A 22,702-nucleotide genomic window follows, 5' to 3' on the forward strand; every position below is an offset into this window, starting at 1 on the left:
CTGGAACAGTCAAAACCACAACTCGGGCTTAGAACCCAACATTGGAAACCCTCACTATGGCTTCATACCCTTAACTCAGTTTGAAAGCCTAGTTTGAAACCACGACTCGGACTTGAAACCCTAACCCTGTTTAACATCTTGAATTAGAAACCTGAACTACAATTTGAAATCCAGATGTGAAAACCCAACTCTGTTTTAAACCCCCAAAATGAAACCCTCAACCTATCTTGAAATTCTAATTTGAAACCTTAACTTTGACATCCATCCATCCATCCATCCATCCATCCATTTTCTTAGCTGCTTATCCTCACAAGGGTCGCTGGGAGTGCTGGAGCCTATCCCAGCAGGAGGCGGGGTACACCCTGAACTGGTTGTTGGGCACAAAGAGACGAAACAGCTGCACTCACAATCACACCTAGGGGCAATTTAGAATGTCCAATTAATATTGTATGTTTTTTGGGATGTGCGGGGAAACCGGAGCACCTGGAGAAAAATCACGCAAGCACGGGGAGAACATGCAAATTCCACACGGGGGGGGGGGGTCCGGGATTGAACCCTAACCTCAGAACTGTGAGGCAAATGGTTTACCAGCTGATCCACTGTGCCGACCTTAAAACTATAATGGAAATTGAAATTATCTACACTATCTAACTTTGACATCCATCCATCCATCCATCCATTTTCTTAGCCGCTTATCCTCACAAGGGTCGCGGGGAGTGCTGGAGCCTATCCCAGCTGTCATTGGGCAGGAGGCAGGGTACACCCTGAACTGGCTGCCAGCCAATCGCAGGGCACATGGAGACAGCCAACAGTCGCATTCATAATCACACCTGGGGACAATTTAGAGTGTCCAATTAATGTTGCATGTTTTTGGGATGTGGGAGGAAACCGGAGTGCCCGGAGTAAACCCACGCAGGCACGGGGGAGAACATGCAAACTCCAGACAGGCGGTGGCGGGATCGAACCCGGGACCTCAGGCGTTTCCATCTTGAATTAGAAACCTGACGTCAATGTTTTACCAGCTGACCCACCGTGCCGCCCATAACAATGTATTTGCACACAAATTTGAAACCGAACCGGGTCGGGCAAAAAAAACATCTTAGGCTTGAAACCCACATACTGAATCATAAATCAGAAACCCTGACATTTGCCTTGATTGTTTTCCACGTATCAAACACGCCAAGTGACGTGACGAGACAGAAGGCAACGTAACGTGAGCTGTGCCATATCGATTTTCACCGCAACAACAACTTCTCCCCACTTGAACCCGCCGAATGCTCATAAAGAAATGCCGACGACAGACTTTTAACAGATAACCGAATAAACGCTGGTGTAATTACCTCTATCATCGATCTTCCCATTAATTACACCCCCCCCAATCTCCCTTTTCTCTCTTGATGATGTGTCCTAATCCTAATTCAAATTGATATCAGCTTTAATATTTACTGCCTTTAAAGCTGATGCATCTAATTTAACGTGGGCATCGTTCAGGCTTTGTTTTGCTCTGTGGGCCCTTAAATCGTGGCAAGCGTGCACACGTACACACAAACACACACTATCATCGAGTTTGTTGAGGTTGAACACAACTGCAGTGTACATAAGAATAAGGAAAAGTTGTTGTTATGAATTGGAGAAAACTTTAAGATGGAAGATGTCTGACGTCCATTCCGAGTTTGTACGGCGAGATGAGCTGATTTTTTTTTTATTTTTTTATTTTTTTTATGTGTCGGTGTGTGAGTCTCTATCACATGAATCCAGAGGAGCGCCGTCGCAAAAAGGACATCTTCCCTTCTATTGATTTGGAGCGAGAGCGAGCCAGCAAGGGCCGTCCCTCACATTTAAGCACTTGTCCTCCGCTCACGGCGAATGAGGCCGCAGGGTGCGGTGCGACGGCCGGGAACGTCGTCATCCATCCCGCCGCTGGTGCGCACTTTGTGAGCAGATGGCTCCTAACGACACTCCCACGCAGTAGCTCAAGTTAGCAACTTTGCTTTCTCGAAGTCAGAGTTACACTTACGCAGATACAGTAGTTACTTTGTTTATCGCCTTAGTTAGTTAATTAAAGGGGCAGGAAACCCACTTTTTCCCTCTAACAATGTGTTGTATCAGTCACTGTGATTTGACAGGCGCGTCTGCGCACTCGCAATTCTCCACAGCCGAGCACGAAAAATCCCGCGTGTAAAATTAGTTACAAGGAGAACTACATAGAAATCGAAAGATGTCGCTTATTTTGTGTAGTCTTGACCAATGTTCCCTCTAAGCTGCGCCACTGTGCAATGGCGCACTTGTCGCACACACTCGGCGCACTCGAAAACCGATCCAGCGCAGTGAACCACAACCTGACGTCTTTTTTTTTTTTTTTTTTTTTTTAAACACGGAAGCACACGGTCTATAACAACCAGCTGCTGCTCAGTCTACTTTTACTTCCTAGTTTACCTGACACCGCCCCCCTCTGCTCTTAAAGGGGTACACTAATTACTAACAGAACACACACCGGCAACTATATATCTGCGGGCATGACTGACCACACCCGTACGTTTCTAAAATGTGACTGTTGCATGCGCCACCACAAATCAAATTAAACAAAAGAATGTATTAATCTCCAAGAAATTCAGGGCGTGGCCATCACAGGAACTAGCACCTTCCGCTGGTGACAAAAGTGAGATCACTTCATGTCATGTGACAGATTCGCAGGTTCAAACTATCATAAAAGCAAGTGCAACATACAATATACAGGCGGGGGGCTCCATTCTATACAGCATTTGTAACTTCCTACGTTGTCTCTCCTTGCTCTAGTTAGCATATGCATTTTTATTTAGAGTTACAGTATTTATTGACTAATTTTGTCATTAACCCATTAATGGGCAGGGTGACAATTTTTTGCCTTATTGAGATAAAAGTCTCCTTACAGGCCACAATCAAGGAAATATCACTTCCTTTTCATTTATGGTTAAGTTATATGATAACTTGAGGCAGGCATGTTGGGTCAGGAAGGAAAGGGAAATAACTCTGTGCTAACTTTGACCGATGAGTTTTTCTCTCCTGATACCAGATGAAAACACTTAAATATTTTGATATACTGAAGGATATAATACGTGAAAATGGTGATGTCCCAAAAATGGGACTCTGCCCATGAATGGGTTTTAAAGGAAGACTCTCTCCAAAATTCACACGTACAATAAACCCTCCAATGTGACATAATATTATTATTCCATATATTTTGGACATTAATTGAAAATAAAGAACATTTTTGAAATCCAAGCCCAATGTGGATATGTGCCAGCTTTCACAGACAGATCCGGAAGAAACATCCCTGATGTCGCCGGTGCTCAGCATTACGGACCGTTCGTTCTAGCTGAGCCAGGATTGCGGGATGTTGTGCAAAAAAACTGAGAAAACGCACCCAAATTTGTCCGTCTTTAAGTTACGGTAGTTCGTCAATGAGTTTGTCAGTTCGTCATCATTTTGTTAGTCATTCAGTACGTTAGCCATTTTGTCAGTCAGTGAGTTAATCAGTTACTGAATTATTTAGATAATAATTTAGTTTGTCAGCCAGCAAATGAGTCAGTGACTCCGGCAGTTAGTCAATCAACCAGTTCGTTCTAGTTAGTTCGTAATTCCACCACAAAAGAGTACCAACTGGCGAGGCCAAAGGTCATTTGTGTGATAGTCCAACTCGTTGCATAGTCTGTCCTAGCTAAGTTGCTTAGTTATTTTTTAACATCCTTAATATACGAGAATGGAATGTACGTGACTACTAAGTAAGCTGTATATCGTCCTCAGCAAGAGGTAAGTAGTTTTGCTCGATCTTGGTTGTATTTCCTTTTTACTGTAATTTAAAACATCATAATGGTATCACATTGACCCCCGAAGGGATGAATAGCAATTTCCGTTACTTACCCTGGGGAAATATTCCTGCCTTTCATTATGTTGATATATCAACAACCGTAGCCAAGTACTAGTTGCAAACAAACAACAAATCCATATCGATGGCAACCAACTCTCTCTCGAGAAAGTAATTAAGTGACGAGGCAATAAAATCCAAAAGATAACGCGTTAGCCTCCTTCTCCACGAGGGTGTCGTACACTTTAAATAACTCCGCTTACCACATAATCAATCCCGGGTAATTGAGTCAATCAATTCTCCGACAGCCTCGCGTTGACGAGACGGATTACCTGACACGCTCCAGCCCCGGCGCGCCAAAGACGGTGGCGCTATTTCCCTTTTTAATCGGCATTATTGTCATTGTCAAGGTTGCAGCTGCTGCTCCTGCCCGCTGACATTTTGTGTTTGTGAGGTGTGGATGATGCACAATGTGCCCTCGTCGTTACGCGCCATTATTGGATTCCCTTGTCATATTTATGCCTTTAATTCCCACCCCACCCCAAATCTAATCCTCCCCTCCCTCTGCAACAAAAGGCCTCCAAAAGGAACACCCGCATAACAAGTCCGGTGAGCATCTGCATCCTTTTTATACCTCACTTAAAATACCTCGTGTCACCTTTAAAGACCTTGTTGTCCATCTGTGAGAGATCCTTAAAACCTGCGGTTGTCAAACTTTTTACACCAAGTACCACCTCAGAAATACTTCTGTCCAAGTACCAACGTGTTGCCCAACATTATAATCCAGTAGGGTGGCACGGTGGCGCAGCTGTAGAGCGTTGGCTTCACAGTTCTGAGGACCGGGTTTCAAATCCCGGCCCTTAGCGCAAAGTAGGTATGCTCCATCGGTTAGAATGGAAAGTGCTTGGAGACTGTTAAACTCCAGGTAGACCTCAGGTTAAGACGGTCTCGACCCAAGACGTTTCGACTTTACAGCGTCCGTCCCCCGTCCGCCATTTTTTCTGGCTAATCCTTGTCCGTGTTTGTGCGCCGGGAGTATCTTTGCATTTTTCGCCCTCCTTTTTAGACATTATCGCCCCAAAGAAGAAAGCTGCGTCTTTTAGCAATGCTTCTGAAGCCATAAGTAAATTAATTACCATGGAAACGAAGCTCAAGAGCATAAAAAGATTGGACAAAGGAGAGACCGCAACACCACCGAGGCTTCAATCGGTCGACCGTGGTGAAGTATTAAAGACAACGCCCGTATTTTAGCCCATGTGGAGGGTTCCGTTCCCAATGCCAGATACAATGTTCACAAAACAAGGTTCTTTGATACTTGTCGAGATGGAGAGGATTGAGGACCAGGTTCCTTGGCAACAGCCTCCCCTTCTTCTTCTTCTTCTTCTTCTTCTTCTTCTTCTCCATCCACCTCTCAGCAGTCATGCTAAGTACATCATCTTGTTTATTTCAATGTATTTGTTTTTTATACAAACTATTTTGATGGTGGAATCCGACTAAAGTCAAAATTCGAGTTAAGTCGCTACTGTAGGAACGGATCTCGGTCTCTGTACTGGTAGTCTCCTTCAAAGAGTAAAAGATGATTTTGGGAAGCAGGGACCGTACTGATTTTTATCTAAGCTAATACAGTCACCATGCAATCGATAAGTGATCATTTTTTTTACTGGTATCACTGATAAAAGTGTGTCACGTGTTTAAACAACAAGCGCTGCTTGCAAGGTGGCTGTCAATATTTTAACTTGAACCTCTATTCAATTTAGTGTGTGTGTCCCTGAGAAAAAACTAGCGAGGCATGTTTTTTATCGATTGATTGAGGTCAAAGGTAATTTTAAACCCAGGTTTGGGTGTTGAAAGCTTGAAAACAACATTCAGAAACTCATTCTGAAGAAGCGGGCACTTGCTTCTTGAAATGTTTTTTTATGGATATTTTTCTTTTCAACTGTAGCTCACAAACATCCTGTGTGTGCTATTGATTTCCTGCCAGTGTCCATAAAATTGCATTTTGGGGAAAAATACACCACTCTCTCAGGAGCAATAAAAGGCAGGTGATTCCCTGATTACGGGTCCATTTGTCATCGGAATATCTTCTAAAGAACGAATCTCAGTGCATTTTCCCACCTTTTATTTATTGGACTTTTATTTCCCAGAAGGAATTCATTTTTCAAAAGTAATTATTGACCATTTGGGGCCATTGAAATGAACGCTATGTTGAATAAAGCATGAAATTATTCAATGGGAATAGAGAGTATGGGCGTGTTTTATGGACTTGTCCTTCATGAATCATGAAATTTATTGGAGTTGTCCAAGTTATGAGAGGGGGGAAAAAAAAAACAACGCAACGCATCAGCTCATTCATAACGGTGCTCATTTGATCATATCACTGCCCCAGCAAAAAGTTAGCGTAGGAGTTATCGCCGCTTTTATTGTGGTCAGCAGTCAAGCTGAAAGTACGTCGTCTGGTTTTGATGATGTGTCTTTGGAGTGGACATGAAGGTGGTCGATAACAGATGGTAAAACTAGTTTCATGATTCTTCCTGGCCAGATTTTTAAGGTGCGCAATAAAGGGGACAACATATGTCACGTTGGACTGGAAATGCTGTGGGAGGACATCACCACCCAGGTCATGTTCTCTCCTCTAATAGCCCTAAAGTATAAACCTCCTTTTTCACCCATAAAAAAACAGAGTACCCATAATCTTCTACATTCATAGATGTATTTTTTTTCCCCACGTTCAGCCATTAGAGTTGTTGAAAGCTGTTGACCCCATTTTAACTCTTGTCGCTAACCAAAACTGCAGCTCCTACCGTGGCATGTAAACTATCTCTGAGAAATAAGGCACTTAAAATGTAAAACGTTTACAAGTAAGCGCCTTCCACTGAAAGGTGATTGGATCACACATGCAAATCTTTTAAGTTTCGAACAAGTCCAAGGTCGTTTCTTCTGGAGTTCAGGTTTCAGGTTTGGTGATTAGTCAAGTCCCAGATCACCTCAATCTCGACAATTCAAGTCCCAATTCACAGGTTTTTTTCATCAAGTCATCTCCTGAGTCACAGGTTCTCATATTAAGTCAAGTTCTTGGATAAGTGTAGTGAAGTCCCAAGTCTGGAGGGAAAGTTCCAAGATAGTCAAGTCTCAAATCACAGGTTTTCTCAATTCATGTCACATGATGGGTTTGGTCCCAAGTCACAGGTTTTCTTTATTCAAATCAGTCAAGTGTCCCCATAGCTCAGTGGTTAGAGCATTGGTTTTGTAAACCAGGGGGTCGTGAGTTCGTTTCTCACTGGGGCCTCCACTCCGGAAGAGGGTTTGGGTCAGGAAGGGCATCCGGCGTAAAAACTGTGCCAAACCAATATGAGTGTTCATCTGAGATGTCACTCTGTGGCAACCCCTCACAGGAGAAGCCGAAAGAAACTTACTAATCAAGTCAAGATCCAAGTCATAGTTTATCTCAAGTGAACTACTGAGCTAAATCAAGACTCTAGTCAAGTCACACGCTATCTCAAGTCAAGCCACTAATTATAGGTTGTCAAATCAAGTCTTACGACAATTCAAATCCCCAGATAAAGATTTGAGTCTGGTCAGGTCCAAGTAAGTCCTTTGAGTACAGTCGAGTCCAAAGTCACAGGATCTCTGAAGTCAAGTGAAGTCCTTTGGTAAGTTAGGTCAGGTCACTAAGTCCACCAAGTCACTAATAATAAACTTAATCTTAAATCACCTTCTATGGAAAACTAACTCTTCAATCACAGGTTATCTCAAGTAAATCCTGGGAAAAGTGAAGTCTTTTGAATTGTTAAGTCAATGCAGTTTTACCTGCAGTAATCTGGTCTTCAAAAAGAAAGCAGACCAATCATGAACCAAAGATATTTCTGGCCAATTTATCTAATCTGTATGAATGTAAATCATAAATCAAGTCCCGAGTCTAGCTCCCAAAACTAATGCGAGTCGATTTTGTCAAATGAAAACATTTCATCTAGGGGCTTATTTGTCATTTTTATTACCCTGATATGTCTTCAGAATGTTTTTTTCCACATTACTTTTGAATGAAAACCATAAAAACCAAATAAATTTAGCATGGTTCTGAGCTGAAGAACTGGTATCAATGTAAAAAAAAAAATGGACTCAATTTATTCCAAGATTTGGGACCAATTAAGACCAAAGTTGGACTGAATACCACTAACATAATTTCTTGTCGCTCCTAAAAATGTTTGAAGAAATGAAGCCCCAACCCCATCACCTGACTCTAAAATCCAGCAATTTTTGTGAATATGGTAATCGCAAATCCTTCTGTTGTCAAATGACGGACCAGATGTTTGCCTGAATGATATTTACCATCAGTGGCTTTTGGACGTGTTGATGCATCTCGGGTGGCTCTTTTCAACGACGTTGTATATAGCGCAACTGTGACTCACGTTGGCGATGTCAGATTGTCCGCTGCCTCCAAATGGCTCTTCTGCTTATCTTTTGGCGTGTCCGAATGCCATCGTTAGCAAGTAAAAGCGCCACTGGCACCCGCCGCCAGTCAAGTGAAATCCGCTTCTGTCTTTGATGCTCATCCCGAGCATGGTCGAGCTGCTCTGATTAATTATGGACACTCAAGCCTCGCACATGCCATGTTGAAAGCTTTGCTCTAACATCCTGAAATCACACTTTCACACCTTCTTCAGCTTGCTTCCCGGAAAAGATGCATTGAAACTACAGATCTAACTGCCACTTGCTGCTACAAGTGCTGTATTTTGTGTTGATTTGGATAGCCGTATTTTGACATCTCATCTATCCGTTTATGCTGTATTTGCATTGGCATGTACTCGATTTACGTTGAAATTTTTTATCACGCAAGAGGCGAGGAACACCCCTGGATTGCTCGCGAGTCAGTCACAGCGCACACATATCTGTAGACCAGGGGTGCCCAGACTTTTTTTTTTTTTTTTTTTTTTTTTTTACCCCAAGATCTACTTTTCAAGCAGCCAGCCTCTCGGGGGCTACCATGGGGGGATGATGATGCTCCCAAACAGTTAATGTTATGTTGCCTCCGATATTTAAAATACAGAATTATGTTTTTGTGCACTGTATTGTCACGTGCTTTCATCCTGCCAAGGTGGAATTTAAAAATTCCACACCATGTCATCCTGCACGTTCTACTTTGGCTTCAGACCGGACCTTTCCCACTCGGAAAAGAGATAATCCTGTCCAGTTTAACTGCTTTTTCTTTGATTATTTACATACTCCGACAGTCATTGCATCTTAAAAAAGCAGCATTTCTTTTTTAAAATACTCCATTAATATCGAAAGTAAACTTAAGCAGCATTTCTACCTCGTATTTGCTCTACGTTGCCCAGACTGTGTTGCTAACTAAAGCGGTGGTGGTGGACGCTGTCATTGGAAAACACATTGATGGGCTGCGTAAGTACTGTAACATTTGTAATTGTGAGTGTACGTCTTTAAGATGGGGGGACGGATGTAAGGTAAACTAGGAAAAAGAAGGTGTGGCAGAGCAGCGGTCGTTGTTAGAGAAAGTTCCTCGTGCTCCCTAAAAGAAACCAGTGGCTTCTTCTTGTCATTTTTGACAGTACGTATGTGAATTGTGCCATTGGATGTAACAACATGTCATCCCTCACTCATTGAATCACATTGCAAAATGCCACAAACTGAATTGCTGTATGTTATACTTTCAATTTGCATTGGAATATTATATATTTTTTGGGTGCAATACAGAATATCTGCAAAGAGACTGCGCACGAGCGCAGGTAAGAGGGAACATTGGCTGACGTCTTGATCGACAAAGACTGCCTTGCGATCGATCGCGATCAACGCATTGAGCACCCCTGTTGTAGACAGACAAAACCTGACATCATGGCCACATCATGACAACAGTAACACAAACAACTCATGAAGTTTTGACCCTGGAATGTACTGCAATGATACTTTGACTTTTGACAGTCATTTTCTGCATGACCAAAGCTCATAACTTAATATACGTGACCAGGCTCATAAATTTACCTCTATATCGCATCAATTTTTTTTCACTTAAAATTATCTGAAAACCTATAAAGTCCCCCAAAAAGATTTTTTTCTCCACATTTTAAATAGACCATATTTGATAAAAAACGTTAATAAAGCAGAATAAAAGAAAATGTAACACAATCTTTTCTAATGTGTAATAACTGTAGTATTTATCTGTTGGATGTGTGCCTTTCAGGGGCGTGGCCCACTGGGTAACGTCAGGAGCTCGTCCTAGGCATGTGAGTGTCTGGACGCGAGTTGTGGCCTACAGCAGCTCCTTGCAAATCTTGTCATTAAGTGTTTGCGTCTCCCATCGATTGTATCATTTAAGCAGTGGTATAAAGTGCATTGGTGACTGTGGCTCTCCTTTCCTACATGAAAGCTTTACAGTTCCTTAATTTAATTTAATTTAATTTTTTTCTCTTAACCCGACCGGCGATTCATCTGAAGCTTGTTCATAACGCAAAAAAAAACCACCTTGTAAGTTGAAAAAAATTTTTTCCCTTAAAGCGCTCCTCAGTCGAGGTCCTACTGTCCAATATTTACAATATTTTATATATGCAAGTCAGGTGGCGGCTTTGGAGGTCGCACTGAATATTTTCTTTGAAGGAGAAGCGGTTGCTGACCTTTTTCGACAAGGCCTCGTTTCAAAGCGTCTGGCGACTTCTTACCTGCTCGGAGATGACATCAGAAGCCCCCGTGAAGGTGGAACGGACGCCCGACTGACAGCCGCCATCCATCACTTGCTCTACCAACCGGATGCGGGGTGACGTACAGGGGGCACGTCACTTAGAGAGGCGACTCGGCCGGAATTTATTTGAAGCGTCTTTTTGCTGGCCAGGCGTTATGGCGTCTGCCATTAATCCCTGTGACCGCCGATCAATCAGCTACTTTTCCAGGGTCAAACCCTAATGGAACGTACTTCACTTTTCTGCCATGTTGTCAAGTGTACATCATGTCCAAGAAGCTTCATGATTTAGTTTGACTCGGGGACTTACTATAAAGCGCAAAAGTGGCGTCTGCAGACATCTCGGGAGGTTTTCTCAAGACTGATCCTTTTGAGTTTACAAGAAGACGATCGAAATGGGACAAACTAAGTGACCGCTTGCTCAATAATACAAATGTGGGACAGCCTGATGGACAGGTGAGAACTACCGCTTTGTCTCCGAGGAGTTTCCATTGGGTGAGGCTCACTGGCGCGGAACACTCCAGACAGCTGCGCCTAACTCCTCAACAAATCTCGTTTACGTTATAGGTAATTCTCTCCGGACGATGTGCATCCATGTTTACAGTCTGCCCGCGGAGAACGAGAGGCACGTGGAATAATAATGCATCCGGAGCCTGCAGTGTTGCAAAAATAATGCAACGCTGCAGTAAACATTCATAATTGAACATTTTAATAACACAAATCAGACTACGAACTGTCTTGAATAATTAATCGGCAAGATTAGACCTACTTAAGCGATGGGAAGTTACTCCCTGGTGCGCTAGAGCGGCTGCACTTGTTTTCTTCAAGCGACACAGAACAAACAAGTTGTTTTCTCTAAATTGTCACAACGTTAACATTGAGGGCCTTGACGAGCCGAAGCAATTGGAGGCCCAATCTCGCTCGGTTTCAGGGGTATTTATTAGACTTTTATTTTAACCGGACTCGAGAGCCTTTACCTGGAATTGCGACACCCCATTTGCTCTTGTGAACGCGCAAAACTGAAGTTGAAGGAGTAGAATAGCGATTGGCCACGAAACATAGGCAGCAGTCAAATCGATGAATAATCGAAAACCCAAGGGATTTATTGTAATGCATAAGCGGCATTGAGCAAATTACTTACAGTGCTTACATACCAAATAATCTTGAACATTTCCATCAGACCGATTGATATTTAGACCAGCCAAAGATTGCTGAGTACAGACAGTGCAAAAAAAACTGCGAGACTGTGCAAGAAGAAAAACACGATCTTAGTATTGCACAAGGACTGGTAGGATTGGTGACCAATCACTCGTGCTGACTGACTGGCTGATCACCGGGTAGCATACTGCCTGGTCTTCACAAAAGGATTTCTCAGATCTCATTTATTCATTTTTATCTGTGAACAGTTTTGGTTGTAATGTGTGTAGTGTCCTCGGATACACAAATTTCTAGCTAAATACTAAAACCTCATTTGAAACGGCAAAGACGGGCTTCCGAACAACCTCGCTGTAATGCTTCAAGCGATTGCTATTTGAACTCAAACGGTGCAACAACACATGTAGACAATACAACAATACTCACAGGCATATATTGTTATACACTGCGAAGATGATTACTGGAAATGTGAATTATACTGCCCCCGTGTGGCCAAGGTGCGCACGCAAGGAGCAAAAAGAATGCATTGAATTGAAGTAAAAATAGTTTACCGTCTTAATGATGCATTTAAAGCGCCACTCAACAACTCAATTATGAAATGAACCACTTTAATTAATTAATATTAATTATGATTAGTAAATAATTGCTCCCAAGTTGCACATTTTTAGTCAGTTTCCGATTTGGTGGGGAAAAAAAAGTCATCTATTTCTAGAAAAAAAAAAAAAAAAATCATGTTGCGACGCCACAAATAGGCAACAGTTGCACCGCTACAAACATAACCTCCTGTCTCCAATTAATTACATCTCCATCTTTTTCCGATTCGCCCGAAACGTTCCAGTGTTTACATTCCCGCGGATGAAAAAATAAATATATACATTAAAAAAAACCACAGAGGTTTAGCAAAGTGCCCGAGGCTGTTCTCTCCCATGGGCTCATTTAGGGGATTGGCGCAGGCGGTTTGCTTGCAGGCTTCTCGCTGCGTTGTCGTCGCTTGGGCGAGAGCAGCGTCTCATTTCGAGGCACCGGAGCCTCCGTGCCCACCTGAGCCGACAAAGGTCAACTCCCTTCTTACGAGTGGAGTGGTGGGCTGCGGTGTGCGTACCGGGTTTGAGTGTCACGAGTGTCCGAGGTGACAAGCTCTGCGGGGACGCGATCAAGTGCAAATATGATTGCGGCGCAGCTGAGCAAGCGACGCCTGTGGGATGATGGGCTTTGATTATGCCGCGAGATGCCTGCTAAATCAATCGACCTTGACAACCATCGTCGCCGTCGGCTCTCGCAACAGCTCGCGTACGTGTTGCTTGTCTTAGGGTCCAAGGGGAAGACGGTCTGTCTAAAACTGACACTTGGTGCTGTGGTACTCCATGTATTGATTGACAGATTTTTTTTTTTGGATTGATTTTATCAAATGATTGCATGTAGCAGGGCTGTCCAAACTCTGGCTGCTGCATATATTTAAAAAAAATTGACATAGCCCCCAATGCTATTAAAGAAATGGACGGGGGTGATGTTGGAACACCCACATCTTTGATCTTTTTGGTTAAGGATATGGTGACAGGATCTGATTGCTGTTCAGTGCAGAGTTAAGTCTTACTATGGGATACAAGGTTGCTGGCAACACTCAAATCCTGAGAAAAATCTCAATTATTTGCCTTATCACCTTTAAAAGAAAGGTGCAATTTTTGCAGTTTTACAAACGCAACTTAGATATGTCAACAATGCCATTTTGAAAACTCATTTTTCAAAGGTACCCTTGCATCCCTCCGTTTTTCTGTACGCGGTCCTCGAAAGAAAAGCTTTGCGCGCTCCTGCCACTGAGCAAGTGACCATACGACAAAGTCGGACCCTCAAGAAACAAACTGTACTGCAGTCTGCGCAATGTCATGCCCAATCGCTGGTCCCACCTGGAATTGCTTATATTTAGTCTAACCAGTTCCAGTTCGTGCAAGAATAAGACTTCTCGAGATGTGCAAGCCTCAGGAATGTAGAAAGATTGTGACGGTATAAGAGGTGATACATGTAATGCAGTGGTTCCCAAAGTCAACCTGGGCCCCGGACCCCCAGCGAGTCGTTGAAAAAGCTCCCGGACCCCCAACCTCAACTTTCGCCGAATAATGTAGTGCTTGACACAGCTATACCATTCTGGTACAAAGAAATACTCAATTTTAGTGGCTCACGTGGTCCTGGTTTTGATTTTTGCACAATAAATCAAAATGTGGTCCAGCACCGGAAAGGGCGATTCTCACGTCATGATTAGCTTCCAGATCTAATAGAGTTGAATTCCCCGCCTTACACTTGTACGTAGTAACGAAGGGAACATAGCATTCCACGGCCGATTTGGCGAGTTTTGGGAACAGTTCCAACCCCCCGCACCAAAAGGCGCTGTTTGACTTGTTCTCAAATTGTTGACGGATGGCTTGTGACTGACGGAGTTTGATGACTTCTTCCTTTCTGTCGTTATGGATCGTGTCAAGATTTTAGCCAGAAGGATCTTGAACCCACGATTCTTCTTTTCCAGACAATTCATCAGGTGGAAAATAGTGGTCAAAACTTCCCCGCAGTGTTTTCTAATGCTTTTTTTGTTCTTTTCTTCAGAAAAATATTTTATTATTACTCTGTCCCAGACATCGTGTCGCAGACTCCCTGGAAAGACGTTTTTCACCCCACTTTGGGAACCACTTGATGTAATGATATACATTAAGGCTGGCCGATAACGCTATACCCTCACAGATAATGAGAAATTGATGTGAACTTAAGAGAAACAGTGGTCCCATCACAGAAAAACCTCTGGGTGACATCGGGACCAATCATTGTAATAATGCACGTGTAGAATAGCTGATGACTGTACAGTCAGAAAACCATTCCAGGAACCAAAAGAGGAATGTGAATGATTTTGTAGCTTAAGGACCGTTGTGACGACAGAATCTATGTAACCCTCTGACCGAGTGTTGTACGTAAGAATGATGCCAGACTGAGTCCTTGAACCAGCAATGTTTTTTGTAATGACTGGAAGTAAAATAGGTCATTGTAAAGTACAGTGTATCCAGGACAAGACATGTATGCCTTGCTTGTAGGAGACCTTTCAGCTCTGAGTGGCATTTGAACCCCTTCAGACCATCGCACGCCGGGACAAAAGTCGCAAGCGTGTGCATTTTTAATACACCCCTGTACTAACACTGTTACTCAACATGCTATTCGTAAATAATTGAAGTAATCCCGCCGAGCAACCCAAATCTCCGAGTCCATTCTGTGAAGTGATGGATGTTTTCGCGGGAGCAGCTATTCATCTGCTTCATCCACGCGGTGAAGATATTTGTGGACAGATTCCTCAACGAGCTCCATCCGGCGCTCGCGGTCGTAAAACGTCAGGTGCGGCTTGCGTTTGCGAATGTGCATAACGAGTCTTCGCTTCGGTCATTTTTACTGGCCTTATCTCCCTTACTCCGTGGTTCTGTATAGTAAAATGAGCTTCACTTTCTCATCCGGCGTAGATGATCATAGAGGTGCGTGTTTCCACATCATTCTGTTTTACATGAAGGCACACAAATCTGTCCGTCCGTCCGTCCATCCGTCGAGCACTCTAAGGCCCTCGACTTGAGTTCAGTTCAAAGTCTAAGGATTTATTTTTCTTTGTCTTGTCATGACTATTTGTGCCAAGTTTTTCTCCGTATTCTTCATGCGAGACTCTCCAGCACTCTTAGATTGATCTCCCATTGCCAACCTTGTCTGACTCGGACTTTCTGGCCTCGTTTTTTTTTTTTTTCCAGCAACCACCTCAACCTTCTGACGTTGACCGTGGGTCCTGCCTCAACATTTGCTGCTTTTTGTCTGCCTGTTTCCATGCCTGTTTGGTGTTCTGCTGTCACGACATCGAAGGGTGAGCTTCCCTGTCTAGCCCTTTCCCTTTGGATTCCTGAGGATTCAGACTAAAAAGTATCTCAAACCCTTCCCAAATGTGAAGAGAACCATTATCTAAACTTTGAATTGAATTATACTAGCTACTCATCTGCTTGTCTCTAGACCTGTTCACAATGTAGCAGCATAAGAACACTATCGGTAGTCACATAGAGGCAAGTCATAAGGAAGTCTCAAGTCTTAGCTATCAAGTTTCAAGCAAGTGCCAAATTCCTGTGGCAAAATTTCAAGCAAATTGAGTCGTCGTTTGGTTAAGACAGTCGCAAGTCAAACAGTCGCATGACTCGAGACAAGCCAATGTGATTCTAAATCCCAACAAATTGGAGTTCTTGGAGCAGACTGACTTTGAACGTTCCAATAAACATAATCGTAGCCCCGAAGGCACCGTTTGAAGGAGTAAGGAGAGAGGTTGGCCACTGAAGACTTGAGGATTGGGATTACTTCGATCATTAGATGAATTACAAGCAGCTGCTTAAAGAGAGCAAATCATGAAATGACTTGAGCAGGTTTTCATGTTGATCAGAGCGAATCAAGTCCACATGAACTGATCAAAAAGTGACGCTCAACGATGCGGCCACGGCGGGTATATTCGGAAGAAAAAAAAACAAAATAAAATTGAACTTACGAACCCTCGCTGAGTCCGCGATGCATGTGGTGTTCCTTGCCCTTAATGAAGCGTGACTAACTGGTTTTACATTTTATTTTAATTACAGATTGCTAATACGCCAGTGCCTCCGATCGTTCATCGTTGAATAATTTTAATTTTGCCTTCCTAAATTGATTTATTTAAGCTTAATGAAAGTGTTATCTTTTAAACACACCATCATCGCTTTGGCATCTCATTATGGCCACACATCAGTGCATACCCCTCCACCCCCCTTGCCCCCGCTCCCCCACACACACTAAAATGGAAATATTCTTCCTCATGGGAGTAAACATTGAACTAATAATGAATAAAGGAATAACAGGACGGTTTCATTTTAAATTCATACAATACCTGTCTATTCCTGTGGGCTTGTATTTATAGAACATGAAAATATTTGAATTGGCTGAATATTTAAAAATCCTGTGAGGTTAAAAAAATAGATTGTCGTCATAATTGCACATCCATCCATACCATTTCCTGAGCTGCTTATCCTCACACGGGTCGTGGAAGTGCTGGAGCCTATCCCAGCTGTCATTGGGCAGGAGACTGGGTACACCTTATTTACATCCACACAACTAAACTAATCACCCCGTCACCCAGCTATTCAAATTTGTTTTAATGGAAACTGAAAAAATACTTACCATAATTTGTCATGTCTAATGTGCATCCCCCTAAAAAATGTCAAAAGTCAATGGTGAACATTATACATAGGTATAGGGTAAAATAAAAAAAAAAAAAACTAAGTATTTCCGGTAGCTGTTTTTGCTTTCCGTAACAAGGAACCTTTAAAGCAACAAGAAATGGCGACCATGGAGGAGTGTCTGCGTGAACAAATGAACCTAAATGACTAGATTATACGTTTAATTATGCTGCAAAATCGAGCGAGAAGGCGGTGACGTAGAAGATATGTGGAGCAGGGAGGAACGGCGAGTACATCATCACAGCATGTGATTAAAACGGACCAATCACAAGAGACGCATGATGCAAGGGGAACATTATTGACCGTGGAAATATAAACATTGGTAGAAGGGTTTTTGGAATTGTGAGGTCAACTATAGGCGTGTGCGTTATACATGGGTTCTCGTTTTCCGCGAGAATCTACCTTAAACTGTTTTGGCGTATATCTTGCGCTGCGACCCTGAACAATCACTGTCCGCCTTCCCAGTCAAGATGGACATTTGACTTCTAAATCCGTCAATGGTAGTGAACGAGTTTTGAAAAAAAGTTTTTAAAATTGTTTGTTCATATCAGCAGTAGCCAATTGCTTTTCTGTGACCCCGAAGTCTGTCGGCACCTCTTGCTTACAGACATTTATTTAAGATTTAATTTTAATTTGTTTTTTGTTTCTGTGCAAGTCCATTAAAATATTGCTTTTGGGAAACTGGTCTATGACGCAAAAAAAAAGTTAGGTCTTGGTGGAATCGAAAATTTCCCTCAACAAAAGAACAACTCCCTTCAACTAGGATTCTACCGTTTGGGAGCAGCTCGGCTTTAAATTCCGAGGCGCTGTCAAAGAAGTCTTTGGGAAAATAATCCCGTCAGAAATCCAGTGCCTTGTGTCAAGCGGCTGGCTGACACCTTTGATAAAGCACAGTTCAGCCTCGCTTCTGCAATGCCTTTTAGTCGAGGTGAGATTGTTTTTTTTTTAAGTCTACTTTGTACCAAGACATTTCCCCCTCCCAGCATGTCCCCGCCCTGTGACAGCACACCCACACTGATGAGCACGGACAGATGGCGAGACAGACTGCAAAGATGGAAGGTTCGTAACAAGGCGGTAATATTACCGCACCTTGGCTGCGCCGTGGCATCAAACAGTGGCCTTGATGTCAATTAATCCCAAAGGGGAATGTGTGACAAAAAAGGCTCGAGATGCAAAGGAGAGATAGCAGGTGATCTTTTCTCGCAAAGGAATCATCATCTTTATTCTCATAAACATGCATGCATGGACGGATACAAAATTTGTTTTCTGCGTCTTACCCATCACAGTGAACAAACACACGCGCAAGCGGGAAAAAACTGGAGAAACTGAAGCACCCAGGGAACAGTTCAGGGTATCAGGGTTTTGCTCAAGGCTACCCCAGAACCAGGGATGGTCCAGTCAGGGTCTTGAACCTAGATCCCCTAAAGTGTCGGGCAATGTTCTTAACCCACGTTCCACGGCAGGATTACGAATGGAATAACCTTTCTCAGAGATGCAGACGTCACACAAATGCAGAGATACGATCACTCGGTAAACATCTCCAAGTTAGTTTGTTTGGGCGCATTGAACGGCATCTCCGTCTTTAACCTTTACTTTCAACTATTTGACTTTTAATAGAAAAATATTCCAGATAGTTGCTTAAGAGATACGGCACCATCACAGCATGCCTTTGATCGTTGTTGGGGAATTGATACCGCCCAAATGATGAGAATTCATTTCTATGACCGTGTCCTTATTTAGCTTCTACTTTGATTTATTATTATTATTATTATTTTTTTTTCAAAGTTTGGTGCTTTCACTTTGTAGTTGTTTTTCTGTTTGTGTTGGTGTGTGTTGAGGAGACTCACGATTGACCCCTGCAATTTCTAAGGGGTAGGAACAAGGCCTGAATGCGAAAATCCGAGAATAAATGCAGCGCATTTGAATTCATTTATTGGATGTTATAAATGGCATTTCAATTCATTCCAGTGGGAAATAGTAATTTCATATTCAAGTAAATTTAGTTGCTAGCTTGGTCATAGAACGGGGTCAACATGTAAAGTCGTGGTACTACAGTACAACCTCGGTTCTCGACCACAATCTGTTCCAGAAGCGATTTGTTCGAAAACTGAATCGATATTTAGACGCTGCATTATACACAATAACAACGGGCGTGGTGGATCAGCTGGTTGGGCCGCACGCGTTACGTTATTTACGGGTTTTGTCGCAGACGTTCAAGGACCGATTTTCGTTCGAAAACAGAAGCCAAAAAAATCTCGAAATTTTCGTTTGAAAACTGATTTGTTCGAGAATGGAGACGTTCAAGGACCGAGAATTCACTGTACTATATCAGTTTTGCAACAATAAGTATTACAGAATGTATAAACTTGTAATTGGGGCTAATTTAAACATTTTCTCCTCTTTTGTTCAGTCAGCAAATGTCCGACAAGCAACATATACTGTGGTGTGGGATGTCTTTCGAGGGTAATTATTTCCTCCTTGATCTGCACAACAAATGGTCAGGGCAATAAATGTTACACCTGTTCAATATTTATGATCGCAAATGTTTGTGTGTTTGTGGTTAACAGTGAGTCTGGAACGAGCCACAGATTCAGTGATTATGACGTAAAACACAACAATAGCCATTAAGGAAGCTCGTGTTGTTCCCAGCCACAATTAGAGGAGAAATTGTTTGTCTAACATCCCCCAAGTTGATGGCCACAATAAAAATGATCAAAAAGAGGAGTTCGAAACCACAATGTAGTTAACAGATGAGCGGAAAGTGGAACAATAAAGTTCCTAAACTAACAGGGGTCGTAGTTCCTTCTACTGTTGTATTTTCCATTCGTTGTTGTTGTTGTAGCCAAGTACGACGGTCGTTATTCCGTGTCAAGGTCCAGAAAGTGATCCACATCGGCCAGGGCGCTCCACTGGTGTTCCACAGTCAGCGTGGTCGGTTTTTGAGCACAGTTGAAGAGATGATGCGTATCGTGTTTGGCGACGTCACGCAATGGGCATTTATGGACATTGTTGTTGTCGAGTTGATGCTGATAGTTGTTGAGCTCGTGACACCAACCCGAACGGAGTTGCGACAGTGTCGATCTCACCGGCCGTGGGAGTTGTCTTTCGGATTCGGCTACTCGAGGCGGGTTTGTAACCGGCGATCCCGTCGGCTACGGTGGTTCGATGGATCGCCGAGAGGCCGCGACTGTATTCCTCTGTATCGATGGACGGCCGATGAATGAACTGCTCAATATCTCGGATGATTTTACGCAACGCTCTGGGGCACGCTTCTTGCCTTGTCATTTCATGATTAGGATGTCCGGCGAGGTGCTCATTCGAGATGGATCTCTGTGCCTGCACCACGCCTCTCCACCCCTGGAGTCGCCCAAAGTCTGGAACGCCCATGTACGAATGGTCAACCGTTTCCCCATCAGTCTTGAAGCTCTTTGGCACTATGCTGCCTCTCACAGGTCAGTCCCTGTACTACGACTGGTCTGAGGGAGGATCTCGCGTGTGATGTGCTGTCATGGTCGTCTTGAATACACCACACATTGCAAGATCAGTAAGCCCCCTCCCCCCCACCGCCCCGTTTGGTTTAATTCAATAGAAAAGATGTTAAAAAGCAGTAGGCCTTGCCTGCCTAAGGAATGCAAATCAGCACAAAATGAGTCCTACAGAGTGACTTCCTTTTCATCGACCTGTAACTCAACCGCATAATAGTAATCAGCTGTCACGTTCCGACTGTTACGACCAGACGAGAACGTTAAGACAGATTGTAATTGGCCGTGTCAGTCAATATCAATTTCTCAGTCCCGCGGTGCATTCAGCCTCATTTGGATCGCTGCGCTTCTTACAGACGTCCTGCGGCAAAAACGTCGAGTTTTGAACACTCCAAATGCATTCAGCTCTCAAATAAAGACCTTGACGCCTGCGAACGCGTCATTTAGATTGACAACAGGGACAGATGCAATTGAAGTGAACTTAAGTCTACCCCCCCCCCCCCCCCGCCCTCTCCCCCTGCCCCATAAATAATATTTAATCCCTCTCTGGAAGAGGGAATTGGTAATGAGTCCCTGAGCTTTTTTGATGCATCTCAGCGCCTTCAGCTAGTGCTGACACCAATAAGATATAAAGCAGACAGTTTTCTTTTGCCCGGAAAATTGTACAGGATGACGACATTTTCCAGATCGGATCTATCAAACGCTCTGGTTAAATTGGAATATTGAGACAAAGTGGATGGAAAAGAGAGTGAAAGTGTGAACAATGCCATCACCAAATTATCTTGAACCCAAATTGAATTATCAAAAAGTCTTGCGGCGAACCTCCTTGTGACCACAATTCTTTACCTTCATTCAAAGTATCGAGTACAGCCATAAGCTTGGCTAATGATATATTTGATGCTCTTTTAAGTCCAAAAACAAAGACTGATCGCAAATGGATGGTTTCTTTCGGCTTGTCCCTTTCGGGGTCGCCACAGCGCGTCATCTCAGATGAACGCACATATATGTTTGGCACAATTTTTACGCCGGAGGCCCTTCCTGACGCAACCCTTCTCAGGGAGTGGAGGCCCCAGTGGGACACGAACCCGCAACCCTTGGTTTACCAAACCAGTGCTCTAACCACTGAGCTACGGGGCAAAGACTGATCTCAAATATTACTGTAATTCCTGGCCTACAGAGCGCACCCGGTTATAAGTCTCACCCAGTACTTTTGTAAAGGAAATACCATTTGGTACATGCATATGCCGCAGCTGCGTAAAAGCTGTTCCCTCATTGAGATCGACATTGAAACACGACATATTTACAAAGAAAGACGGTACACAGAGAGTTTAATGCTAGCGCCGCGCTAACAGGGCCGGTTGAAAAAACAAAAACAAAAAAAAAAACAACATACTGGTAAAAATCACCGAGACACAGTAGCGCAGCGCCAACAGGGCCGGACCGGTAAAAGTCACTTCCTCGGCACATATATTAGATCTCACTGTTACCTTTTCAGCTTGAGCGCCCCCTTGCGGCCGTGAGAAAAAAAAAATGTACAAATTAGTCGCATCACCGCATCAACTGCAGGGTTGAAAGCTTGTGAATAAAGTCGCTGCTTATAGGTCGGAAATTACGGTAATTGGGCTTGGCATGATTCAACGCTATTCTCACTTGTGTCTTGCAGGGTAAACATTTACATTTTTGCAGTTGGATATTAAGAAAGGACTGCTTGGTGACCGAATGGTTTGCGTGTCTGCCTCACAGTTTTGAAGATTGGAGTTCACGTTCCCCCCTACTTAACGTGAATTTTCTCCCGGTATTACGGCTTCCTCCGATTTCACAAAACCGTGCATGTTAAGTTCATCCAAAACTTACTGTCGGTGTGAGTCTGAAGGGTTGTTTTTCTCCATGTAGCCTGCGATCGACTTCCGACCGGTGCTGGGTGTCCCCAGCCTCACATCCAAATTCGGCTCGGGTGGGCTCCAGCTCAATACGGCGTTCCACCACAGATTGAAACGTTCTCTCGACGTCAGCGCCCACGTGTCCCGCTCGTCTCACACCTTTCACCCGCGAGCAGCTGTTTGCGCTCGTGCTGGTTCCTTTGGACCTGCGTGCTGTACCCAATGCTTGGTACAATCTGTTCCCACTTGTTGTCTTGGGTGATTTGCAAGTCAGATGGAAGATGTGAAATGTACACCATAACTATGCTGCAACATATCACTTATTTGGTTTCAAAAAGATAATTTAGATGCAAATAATGTATCTTTGTTCATCTATTTATGCCATAGGTGGGAGA

The 22,702-nt window shown here is 43.4% G+C and overlaps 1 long non-coding RNA gene and 1 other non-coding gene across 6 annotated transcripts in view; both read left to right on the top strand.

The window, feature by feature from the left end:
- The window catches only part of LOC133501893 (uncharacterized), a 207,149-nt gene that overhangs the window by 94,562 nt on the left and 89,885 nt on the right, over positions 1–22,702 (top strand). Inside the window, exons 4-6 of one of the 5 annotated variants that reach the window (XR_009795311.1) lie at positions 15,452–15,561; positions 22,091–22,222; positions 22,321–22,544. This is a non-coding gene — a long non-coding RNA (uncharacterized LOC133501893). Of the gene's footprint in view, positions 1–15,451; positions 16,233–17,928; positions 18,505–22,090; positions 22,223–22,320; positions 22,545–22,702 lie in introns of those variants that run through there. The other 4 variants (XR_009795310.1, XR_009795309.1, XR_009795308.1 and 1 more) reach the window with 4 other exon arrangements.
- Positions 7,057–7,130, top strand: trnat-ugu (transfer RNA threonine (anticodon UGU)). Its single transcript has one exon. It is a non-coding gene; the product is annotated as a tRNA-Thr (tRNA).

The sequence above is a fragment of the Syngnathoides biaculeatus genome, chromosome 6 (genome assembly GCF_019802595.1).
Source record: "Syngnathoides biaculeatus isolate LvHL_M chromosome 6, ASM1980259v1, whole genome shotgun sequence".
Lineage (NCBI taxonomy): Eukaryota > Metazoa > Chordata > Actinopteri > Syngnathiformes > Syngnathidae > Syngnathoides > Syngnathoides biaculeatus.